This window comes from Andrographis paniculata, unplaced genomic scaffold (genome assembly GCF_009805555.1).
Source record: "Andrographis paniculata isolate CXL003 unplaced genomic scaffold, ASM980555v1 Contig80END, whole genome shotgun sequence".
Classification (NCBI taxonomy): domain Eukaryota; kingdom Viridiplantae; phylum Streptophyta; class Magnoliopsida; order Lamiales; family Acanthaceae; genus Andrographis; species Andrographis paniculata.
This window is the reverse complement of record NW_026137618.1, coordinates 4,026,993-4,040,104: the sequence shown is the minus strand read 5'-3', so window position 1 is coordinate 4,040,104 and position 13,112 is coordinate 4,026,993. Positions and strand designations below refer to the sequence as shown.

The 13,112-nt window shown below is 30.7% G+C and overlaps 1 protein-coding gene and 1 pseudogene across 1 annotated transcript in view; both read left to right on the top strand.

Annotated features, from left to right (window-relative positions):
• LOC127240942 (putative late blight resistance protein homolog R1B-16) overlaps window positions 1-13,112 on the top strand; it is a 46,281-nt gene that overhangs the window by 6,598 nt on the left and 26,571 nt on the right. The gene's annotated exons all lie outside the window — the stretch shown is intronic.
• LOC127240945 (putative late blight resistance protein homolog R1C-3) lies at window positions 6,416-8,048 on the top strand (annotated as a pseudogene).

The window sequence follows — 13,112 nt, the reverse complement described above, 5'->3', positions numbered from 1 at the left end:
AAATCCGCTTCTTCAAGGATCAAAGCTCAAAAAACCATTGAAGAATTCATCAAAGCCAAGGAAGAGCATCCAAAGTTCATCCACAAGCTTTAAGGTGTTCATCGCGTTCTTCAACAAAGCATCAACCAGGCCATCTTCGATCTAAAAGTCAAAGGGACAAGCCGCCAAAAGTGTTATGAAACACCAAATTCACCTCTTCAATGATCAAAGTTCTAAAAGCCGTTGAAGAATCCATCAAAGCCAAGGAAGAACAACCAAAGTTCATCCCAAAGTTTCAAGGTGTTCATTGCATTCTTCAACAAAGCATCAACCAGACCCTTTTTATCCAAAAGTCAAAGGGACATGCCCACACGGAGACCAAAGTCCTCCAAAAGCGGCAAAACCTGCAAAGATCAAAGCCTCGAATCGTTTAAAGAAGACATTAACTCCAAAGCCGATGATCAAATCTCCTACACGGAGACCAAAGTTCTCCAAAAGGCGGCAAAACCAAATCAAAGATCAAAGCCTCGGATCGTCCAAAGAGGACATCAAATCCAAACCCGACAATCAAATCGCTTGCACGGAGACCAACATATGATTCTATACCTTACAATATATGAACTGCACAACATATATTTCTTGTATATTATTATATTGTACTGTATAGAATCATATTCTATTTGTCTTGTTGTTACAGTACCCTAACCTTCGTCTATATCATGAATATGACAATTGTTGTTGAAAGTTATAATGTTACTATACTGCATGAAATGAATGTAACATTTGATGTTGTACGGATATTTGGACAATAATATAATGATCCATCGGTCTAAATCCTTGAGTTCTTTACTGCTTGTTTTGTTCAATATTGGCAAACTGAAGAACACTTGAATTGCGCTTCCAGTATACTATTATTCTACTGCATATTCATGTCAATCTATTTGTATTTTCGCGATTGTAAAATCAACATCAGTGTATTTTTGGACACAAACTATTAAATAAGTATAAATTAAATATTTCAAACATTACATATCACTGTAGATATAAATAAATATTAGTTTTTAAAATGATCAATTTAAGCGGATTCGGGATGAAGTCAAATCTGTGAAGTTTAATAAAAAATTTTGAAAAAGGGCACTAAGAAAAACGCTTAGCCAATGATTGACTTCAGAAATGAACTCACGAATTTAATCATTGATTGCATGTTTTATCATATTAAATCTATTGATAAATTGATTATAAAAGTCGACACAAGCCAAACTTCCAATGTTTCCTTATTGAATTATTAATTAAGGTATGACCTTTAAATAATTCTCTAGTTGAAGAAATAATTTATGTACGACTATGAATTCAAATTTCTCAATTGCATTAAACCCTAAAAAACACCCAATTATGATTCTCTAACTCCTATACAATATTATCAAAATCATATCGTAAATTTCAAAAGGTGATTCGTAAGCATCTCATAGTCACTATATTGAACCATCACACAATCACAGATGCAATAATTCAATTGCCTATAGATTATCAACTCAATCTAAATATCCGACCACAATAAAAGATTATAAAAAATAAGCCAAGACACTCTTCGATGGAATTTTACGAATACACTGAGCAAAACATTTTGCTATGTTTTGCCTCTGGCCTTTTATTGCATGCTCGCCTTAAACTTTACCTAAACAAAATAATTAAAAATCTATTCAATGTATAAATTTATACATATCAAAAGTGTATGAAAAATATAATCTTTCAATTCACTTGATGAGAACTTGTTGGTCTTGAAATTCACTACAAACCAAGTTTAGAGAACAAGTTTTTATCATCAATTTAAGCAAATATGTATGTGAAAAATAGATTTATTTGGGTACATTATACAACATTTTAGCTCCAAATTATATAAAATATCATATCATATCATTCAACACTAATTATATATATATATATATTTTATACACAAACATATAAACCATAAACTATAAAACATATTCAATTACATTCTATACACACACATATATTATAGTGTGTTTGATTTGTGTTCCAAATATGAATGAACACTATTCAATACGGACAGTTTATAATAAAAATTTATTTATTTTTATATTATAAAACATCAAATCAAAATAATATTTAAATCGAAACGCAAATAAAAAATCTTTTTCCAATCAAAACCGAACAAACATATAAAAATAACATGTCTATAAATATATTTATTTTGGAACAAAATAAACTTATTAAACAATGTTATAAACTATTAAACATTCATACAAATTAGATAAGAACTGAATTGTCTTTTCTTCGAAGACGTCGAACCACTTGAGATGATAGAGGTTGAAGATGGCTAACTACCTCTAGCCTAATTGACTATACACATAAATACATGATGGAGAATCACCCCCAAAAATTCACTTGCATCCATCTTCAACTTGGCATCCATTCTTCTTATTCTTCTTCTTTCTTTCTTTTTTTTTTTTTTTTTTTTTTTTTTTAAAGACGTGGGAATCTGTGAGGCGTTAGAGTTTGAACTCATGACTTATCCTTACCCATGACTTATCCTTACGTCACTTCGCATCCATACTTCTTGAGTTGGCTCACCTTGCAATCTGAGATGATCAATATTCTTTGGCTTGACGGTCTTTGATTATTTTGGGGCATGTCTTGTCCTGTTCAACTTAATCCACATAATTTTTATTGGTTTCAATAGTAATTAAAAACAATCTTTAATGAACTTATTGTTTGATAGGACTATTTATTAAATAGGTACCAATATTTGGTTTGATTATATTTTATCGTAACATATCATTAATTCATTATAATTATTTTTAAATCAATTATTAATGAAAGGTACAATGGACTTCTAAAATAAATGTAGAAGTAATTAAAGATAAGTTAGTACCATACAAAATTAATCACTCTTAATTTAACTATTACTTCCTCTGTCCCGGGTCAGATGACCCATTTGGTTAAGGATATGGTATTTTAGTTAGCATAAATTAGTAAGTTATTAATAATAAATTATAATATTACTTTTTTTTTTTTATATTAGTGTTGTTGGTATTTTAATTATTTTTAACATTATATCTCAATAAAATATATACAATCACTACAGAAAGTTGAAATTTAGCTACATTAAAATTCGCAGCAATATGTACTTAATTCATAGCAAAAATGTTTTTGCGATGAAACTTATTTCGTCGCCTATAGTGCGTTAGTAAGGGGTTTTGGCACAAATATGACTATGGTAACAAAAAATGAGTTTTTTATTTCAATGAAGGTTAAGAAACAAGATATAGCTACGAAAATATAATTATATAGATAAACTTTTTTTCTGTAAAAATAAAATTCATAACAAAAGAGTTTTAGCAACAAAATATGCATAATTTTTTTAGCAAATGGTTTTAGTTATGAAAAATAAGTTTGTAACTTAAACCCTTTTGCCATGAAATAGAATTTTCTAACAAAATATTTTTAGCGACGAAATTAATTTTGTACTAAATGATTTAGTTTTAACGATAAATTAAATTTTGTCGCTAAATGAGACGTTTTGATTAAAAAAAATATTTCGTAATTAAAAATATTGTCGCTAATTAGATTTTTTTTTTTAGCGAATATGAATATTATTTTGTACATAATAACATTTCATATGATACAAACAAATAAAAATATATTTATTTATCATTGCCACAAATTAGTTTTATAAAAAATAGAGATATTTAAAGGTAAATAAAAAATATTTGTTAATCAATGAGAATGATAAAAAAAAAGTTTTGAGTGGTGTAAGATATTAGAAATTTAGGGGGTGTATTCATTTGAGATTTCATTGGATTGTTTTGAATTTTAAAAAATCTATAGATTTATGTGGATTTAGAAAGTGTACCGAGTCCACGTAGAGTTTGATGGATTTTATTAATTAATTTAAATGGATTCTTATAGATTTCATTGGATTTTTTTAATAAATTTATATGGAATTTTTTATGAATTTATATAGATTTTGTAGAATTGTAAAATATATATTTTTTTTATTGATTTATATAATTGTATAAACTTATGTAACACAAAGTTTACAAATATAATATATTTTATTATATTTTATAAAATATAAGTAATATTAATAAATAATATATAGAAATATTGTAACATATATAATGCTACTATTTTCTATATTATATTTTAAATTTTATAATTTTTATTATATTATCATTCAATATATCAATTTATTTTTATATTTTTCGTTAGTTATTATTATTATTCTTATGTAATAAATTTTGTAAAAAATTAATGTATAAATTACAAAATTAATATATCACACACATTCATTATTTTTATATTATATGCACAATTTCTTATACTTAAAACAATATCCCTTCAAAAGATTTCACAAAACAATCACACCAAAAATTAAAAATTGCATTTACAATTTTTCGTAAGAAATAAAATTAAAAAGTAAGAAGTAAATAAATATAACTAGCGGTATATATTTAGTTAATTATACCGACAATACAGTGTATTCTATAATAAAAAAAAAACAGAAATACATATTTATTATGATAATAATAATTTCCAAATATTATATTTATAATATAAAATACATATTTTCAAAAAAAATTGATAATAATTTCTTAATATATTTTATTTTTAAATTATTACTTTTTATTAAATATTTAAATTGATATTAATAAATATTACCATATTCTTTAATACTTATATATTGTCAACAACAAAAATGATAATAAATAATAATAATAATAATAATAATTTTAAAAATTCATCCAAAAATCTCGTTATCATGAGAGATTTTCTCATGTACAAATTTTTCATAATTGTCCATTAAAATCCAATAAAATCCATAGACGTCTTCATTAAATACCTCAAGATTTTAAAAGGATTTTTAAAAGTTTTAAATACCTCCAAATCTGATTGAATACACGAGAATGGACAAAAAGAAAAGATGTGTGGCGGGGACAAGAGTATAATATAAGAATTTTTAATTAATGATTAAAACTAAACCTGTGATTATGTTGGATAAAGTTATAATTAAATTAAGGGAAAAAAATCAATTTTAATTCAAATATAATCAAAATTAATTGATTTTAGTCCCAATATAAAAAAACTCATCAATTTTGATTCCAATATAAACTATTTTAATCAATTTTAGTCTCAATAGCTTATGTGGACCTAAGAAAAATAACGACAAAATATGACCGTATATAATACCACACGCCCGTATTGTCACAGTAAAAATATGATAAATCAAAGTACACTGTTGTGTTCCATTATACCCGGCCGTGTAAGTTCCTACATCATGTTTGTTAATGGTGAAAGTACACTGCCGTGTGAGATTTCTTTGAGAATTTTGTCAGCTTTTCCGGCGGAACAACCCGACATACATTTTCGGCGGAGGAATTTACAAGCTGCACAGGAAGGGTTCGAATAGCCGTCGCTGCTTGATGATGCCATTGATGATTCGATTTTCGATAGAGCTTCAATTCCTGTATGTTAATTAATCGATGAATTACAAGTTCAAGAAGATTGTTTTGGAGATTTTGGGCTTAATTTGATCTATAAAAATTGTAGCTTTTGGTGAAAAAAAAAAAAATAAAAAAAAGGGCTTTTTTGAATTATAATTTTCTGAAATTTTGATTTGATTTAATTTCAGAAAAATGAGAAACTAAATTTGATTCGAAAACTCCAACACTGTGCTTTTAACTATCTAATTACTTTTCTAGATTTTAATTTTTACTTCAAACTTTGATTTGTAAAAATTGTCCAAAAAACCTAAAAAAACTTTATCAAAATCTATATATATATATATATATATATATGCAAATCAGAAGATACAAATCTATAAATATACATATGTGTATATGTATGTATGTATGTATAGACAATGATAAAAAAAAAAAAAAAAAAAAAAAAAAGGGCAAGTTCAAGGGTTTTGTTTCTTCATTAGAACAAATCCTTCAATGATTCTTTCTAATCTGTTATTTCCAATCTTGATCTATAATTCTTGTGTAGAAGATCCAAGAGACTACGACAAGAAAGAAATCCTTGTACTTTCACCATTAATAGACAGGTTGTAAGAATGTACACGGCTGTGTATAATGGAACACAGCCGTGTACTCTGATTCATGAACATGTTTTTATCGTGACAAACATGGGCGTGTTCTATTATACACTCGCCGTATTTTGTCCATATCAGCGTCCACATCAGCAATTTTTGATAACTTTTAAACAGTAAGACTAAAATTGATTAAAATAGTTGAGATCAAAATTGATTAATTTCAATTATATTGACACAAAGATTAATTTTTCCCCTTGAATTAAAATAACAATACCCACAATGAATAAATTGTATTCAAATTTTGTTCGATACTTATTGCAATTTAAATTGCCCAAATTTGAGTGGTCCTCGTACTCCTATATATCCTCTTTTCCCCTTCTCACTCATCAAGCCCCGCAACAGAACTTATCTTCTCCTTTACTTTATGACTTCAATCTCTATCAATGGAAGAATGATTGGTAGTAATTAAGGATAAGTGCAGATTGTCTTCTGGTGAGAGTATTAGCAAAGAGTGTTCGAGATCAGACATGGCTTTTTGGGCTCTTGTATCAGCCAAGGATAAACTGAAGAGCTTCCTCGATTCATCCAAATCCAAATGTTGTCCGGAAATAGAATCCATCCATGGCGAGCTAAGTTCCATGATTAATCTCGTCAGTAATTACACTTTAATGCGGGGCAGGAAGCTGAGGTGGATCCCTTGGAACAGCAAATCGAAGACTTAGCAGAAGAATTTGCAGATCTAATGAAACTTTTCTTACAACCATCAGATAAATCTGAATCTGAATCTGAAGTTAAAAATCAAGACACTGCCGATAAACTCTCCCCGGAATTGATCGATCTTCAGCAACAACTCATTTCCTTGCTCAAAAAGTTCTCCTTGGAAGTACACAAATTTAAAGAAGAGAAAGTAACAGACGATCCTCGTGGTATTGTTGTTTCATCAAGAATGATCTGTCGATCTGAGTGTGATCCTGTGGGGTTGGAGGAGGAGCTAAGACAACTCATGGATTGGGTGGTTGGAGGCCCTGAAAACCTCAAGATCAAGGCCGTTGTCGGCATGGCTGGTATTGGTAAGACTACTTTAGTCGAAAAAGTTTACAACCATCCATCTATTGCATCCATTTTCGACACCAAAATAATGGTCGATGTTGGTTCCAACTTTGAGGAGAAAGAACTTTTACAAATTCTCGTAGACCATATAGAAGGCGAGAAGAATGAAAAGTTTACCGATGTTTCCGAATTATGGATCCATCTTCGCGGACTTATGGAGACACAGAGGTATCTACTTGTGTTAGATGATGTGTGGGAAGAAGAAATCTTTTCGCATGTTTATAGCTATTTTCCGCCAGAATGTAAGCAAAGTCGAGTCATCATAACTTCTACGCTGTTAAATATTGCCTGTTTAGAACAATATTTTCAGAAAAAATGCTTCTTGGACGATGACGATAGCTGGAAACTACTCCACTGGACAGTGTTCACAAGTCCCGGAGAATCTTGAAGCTTCCAACTTGAGGAAATCGGGAAGAAGATTGCCAAGAACTGCGAAGGACTTCCTTTAGCTATTGTTTCCATTGGCAAGCTGTTGCGCCAAAATGAGAAGACAGTCGAATATTGGAAAAATGTTTCCGAGGATGAAAATCCACTTTGTATTGGGGTCGACGACAACTCTCACATCACAAAGTCACTCCTCATGAGCTATGCCATGTTGCGTCGTGATTACAAGACGTGCTTTCTCTATGGAGGAGTGTTCCCACGGAGCTACGTGATATCTGTCTCTGAACTCATTAGATTATGGACAATGAAGGGTTTTACAGGTGGAAGAAGTTATCGAGTCGACGCTGAGGTTTTGCTGGATGAACTTGTCTCGGCAAGTGTTGTTCTGGTTCACAAAGAGAGCTCCACATTCTTGAACTTCAAAACATGTCGAGTCCATTAGTATAGCCGAGAAGGAGAAGTTTTGCCATGTTCTAAATAAATATACATATAGTTTTCCCCGGGGAACAAATCATCAGCCGCGGATGTGCAGCCACAACAATGTTATTCTCGGCATTGAGGAAGTGCGCGCCACAATGGAGTCGATTTCATCCATACGGTCTCTTCTCTGTTTAGGTCCGTATAATCCATATCCAATGTGGATAAACTTAAGTTTTACATTGTTGAAGGTATTAAATGTTGGATTAAAAATCCAATTGTGGGTTAAATGTAACTATTTGGGTTGATTAAGCCTATATTAAGTGATCTATTAATTTATTGGGCTTAAATGTATTTAGTAAGTGCGGGCCTCCAATGTACAGAAACCCGGTAACTTATTAATTGGGTGATGAAGCCAATTAATAATAAGGGATATAAATAGGGTTGTGATCCCAGGTCTAGACGCAACAACCATTACGTTCCATATCTCATCGTGGGAGTAACGGCAGAAACCCTAGCGGTTTTCTCAGGAGGGGTTGCGCCATAGACTTGAAGAACACAAAACCCTCAATTATTAGCATATCCGTATTCGACTATACTAATGGAATAAGGTTAGATTTATTTTACTTTATTTTTATCTCAATTATGACAACACGGTAGATCCTGGGCTTAGGGTTAAATTCCTGATAAGTTCCAACAATTGGTATCAGAGCCTTTTACGTGTTGAATTTTTGAGATTTATCTGTTAGATCAATTGATGTTTGATCGGTCAGATTTAATCCACGCAAGATATAGAATTAATTTATTTTCTTCGGATCGACCAATTGGTCTATTACAGTAGCAATGAAATATTTTATTCAATTCTGTGATTCGATGGAAAAGTATTGCCATACACTGTAACCAAATCTATTTGTGTTGTGTTTGATTGTTTATTCTTTTATTTATCTGTTCTAATGGAATAAGCTTCATGTATGACGGTTTAGATCGTTGGTAGGGTTCGAATTTGCGTCGTGTGTCGTTTATTAATTTTAGAGTACTGATGGATCTGATTCGACTGGAACGCGGTTTGGATCTCGAGTGACTCCTTTTAAAAGATCTAGATTATTTGGTTTGGTGTCGCTTCACTATTGATTGTTTAGTGTTTGGCTTCGTTGTTGTTTTTTTTTTTTTTTTTTTTTTTGGGGTTGCATATGTTTCCTGAAACTCAGACGAATCTTGACCGATCTGTGATCGAAGTTCGATTGATTAAGTGCATGGTTATCTGATTTGATTTCGCTTCATGCTTAATCGCATAGGGTTTATATGTTCGGTTTCTTCCCTTGCATGGTTTTATTATGAAGATAATCTAAAGATAGTATCAATTAGACCGTTCCTGAAACCCTTGCTAGTTGATATGTCCTATTTTCAATGCTGAATAAGAGATATTTTGGATACTACTTGATGTGTTAAGGAATAAACAATTATGTTCTTATCAAGATGACAACTAAAAATTGGTGGGCAATTGCATATTATTAATATTGTTTTAATATGCATAAGTGAATCTAATTCATTCATTCATGAAAATCAATTCTGCAAACATACATATTATATTTGTTTGTTTATTTATTTGTATATATATATAGATGATGTGAAATTAGATTGATGATGGGCGGGATGCTAAAACAAATTTTGATATCCTAATTATAGTTATAGTGACTAATTATATAATTGAAACAGCCCAATTAATGATTTCAATTAGTCAACTACAGTTTATTTGGGATTTTATTTATTGAGGATTTTATTTATTGATTATTTGTGTACATATACAATAATGATTATACATTCTCAATATTTGGAATAGAATGAGTTTGATTCTTTCATCAGAACAATTCATTGTCAAGTACAACTATATGCATGTCATATATGTGCAATTGGAATCTATATGCATCCATGAAGACATGTTTATTGATTTATTCATTAGTGCTGACTTTATATAATCAAATTCACTATAAATTATTTTAATTTTCGATTAAATTTGGATTACAACAGCATGTATTTCTCGACAATATGCATTTATTCAAATTCGACTATAATTATTTATTGTATCAAATTTATAGTCTCTTTGGGTGGCATATTTTTGTCTGTGTAATTCCACTGCATTTAGTCTTTCTTGGACTGCTTGATTATTTAATGAGTCCAGAAATTAATTATTGTTGTTATAGTTATAATATGTATTGAACATACATATTTGATTTATTTAAAGTGAATTTAATTAGCAATAAGTAATATAATATATTTTTTGAATTGGTTGAAATAGTCATGTTGCCAAAGCAGCCTCTGCTATGTAAATCAGTTTATTTTATGTATTAGAAAGTTGTGTTTGTAACTTACAAGGCTCCTGAATGACCTAAAGACAATTCAGCCAATAAGTAGTTACATGCATATTTAGTGACATTGAATGTGGTGATGATAATTTGTTATTTGTGTGTGAATAATAGATCTGTCCAAAGATAGGGTGTTGTTTGACACACTACTTTATTGTCAACATTCGATTGTCAAAATAAGTTTATCACTGGCGAGTCAGTAATTTGTCCAACAACGTTTGCTGATGTTGCTCGATAACTTGTGATATAATTGCTACTTTATTTTATAAATTCACATATGAAACATTCGGTAGCTTATAGACATGTGCATTCAGTTGTTAATAAGCATTCCTTATTTTCTATGGAATCAGACCCGTGTATATTGAACATGATTCTGATTATAATTTAGTTTAAGAAAATTATAAATTCATTAATAATGCATGCTGCGTTTTGACGGTGAAGATCAAGTATTTGACGTTGCCAAAGTAACCTCTCTAATATAAGATTTTTTCTTGATAACGTAAGTGTTTATGTGTATTTTAATTCATGTGATTATTCTTCGGCCCAAAGGCAGTCGGTAATTGACAGAATGAAATATACATCTGCGATAGTATGTATGGGACGATTATATGGATTTAACTTATGTGAATAGTAAATCAGTCCAAAGATTGGTTGTTGTTTGACATTACTTATTGTCCGTATATGATTATTGCAACAAGATGACTGCTAGCAATCAATGTTATTGATCCAAAGATTGATCATTGATGTTGCACTTAGTGTCTTGGGATGAGAATGCATTATTATTGAGCTTCATTATGATTCATTTGGTTACATGAATCATGACTTGGCATTAATAATAGACCAACTCACTCATACGACGAAAAACACTGCTCATGAAGGACATTTGTTTGAGAAGTGGGATAGGTCCAACGCCTAAGTCTAATTATCATTAAGAAAATCACTCAATAAATTTTAGGAGTACAATATATGATGATATGAATTCCTTGTCGAAATTAAGAAACACTTTACCGAAAACGATAAGGCAGAAATGCATACTCTTCTTAAGAGTCTCATTACCATAAAGTATAACAACAAACATAACATAAGAAGGTACATCATGAACATGTCTACTATTGCTACTAAATTGAGGGCACTTAAGTTAGATATTTCGGAGGACATGTTTGTTTTATTGGTCTTGCTCTTGAAATTAATTTAATTTCAGTTCATAGACACACATGGGGGTGGATTTTGGTGTAACAACACACATCAGTGTGTCTATGTAAGATTATTTTATTATCGAAATCAATTGGTGTTGAAAGATACATCTATGTGGGTGACGACAAGAAAGTTAAAGTTGAAGTCATTGACAATTTTAGATTATTATTGAGTACTCATTACTATTTATTTTTGGATGAGACATTTTTTATGGTACTATCTTTAGTCAAAATTTAATTTCAATCTCTATTTTGAACAAATTCAGTTATTATTGTTCATTCGGATATAGATTTTTTGTCTCTTCCAGAATTCAAAATCGATTGGAACTAGTGCATCATTTGATAATAATAATCACCATTTACTTAATTGTCTGACTTCATATAATGAATTAGTTATTGAACATATTCATATAACTTCCACGATAGCGGATCCGCTTAATTACTAAAGGGTTTCCACATAAGTTCTATAGTGAGCATATTGCTCGTTTGAAAAGTGGAACCATATAAGATACTTCGGTTTAGTGGGAGCTAATTAGTAGTGTTCAAATACTATTAAAGTTACTTTGGTTTACACTGCACAGTTCAGTATTCAATGTTCAATATTCAGTGTGCAGTATTCAGTTTTAAATCAGTATTCAGTTGTTCTGAATTAAAGTTAAGGTGGATCAGTTGGAAATAGGCATCTTAAGATCACATTATATGAAATTTTCATGCTGTGCATCCGTACTTGATCGAATCTTAGGTTATATTAGTGTTGTGACCATTGATCGGTCCCATTGCGATAAATGCAGTGACGGCCGCTTTGATCCGCATTGATATGACTTATAGATAAGATTGGTAATATACATTAAGGATCTGATAGCAAAACATTCGTGAGCTCATAAGGTTATTCAGTGTACATTTACATTTACCCAAGTGGGAGATTGTTGGATTAAAAATCCAATTGTGGGTTAAATGTAACTATTTGGGTTATCAGTCAGATTAAGCCTATATTAAGTGATCTATTAATTTATTGGGCTTAAATGTATTTAGTAAGTGTGGGCCTCCAATGTACAGAAACCCGGTAACTTATTAATTGGGTGATGAGGCCAATTAATAATAAGGGATATAAATAGGGTTGTGATCCCAGGTCTAGACGCAACAACCATTACGTTCCATATCTCATCGTGGGAGTAACGGCAGAAACCCTAGCGGTTTTCTCAGGAGGGGTTGCGCCATAGACTTGAAGAACACAAAACCCTCAATTATTAGCATATCCGTATTCGACTATACTAATGGAATAAGGTTAGATTTATTTTACTTTATTTTTATCTCAATTATGACAACACGGTAGATCCTGGGCTTAGGGTTAAATTCCTGATAAGTTCCAACATTAAATGCAGTTACAATCCGCTTCTACACATTCCCGGACCAAATACTAAATCTAGTTCGGCTGAAGTACCTCGCCATCACATACGGTGGAGTACTCCCAAAGTCAATATCAAAACTTCAAAAACTTGAAGTTTTGATCGTGGGTCGACATGTAGATATAAAATCCTCGGAGGGTGTTTCTTATCTACCTACGGAAATCTGGAATTTGAAGCAGCTATTGCACCTCCAGTGCTCAGG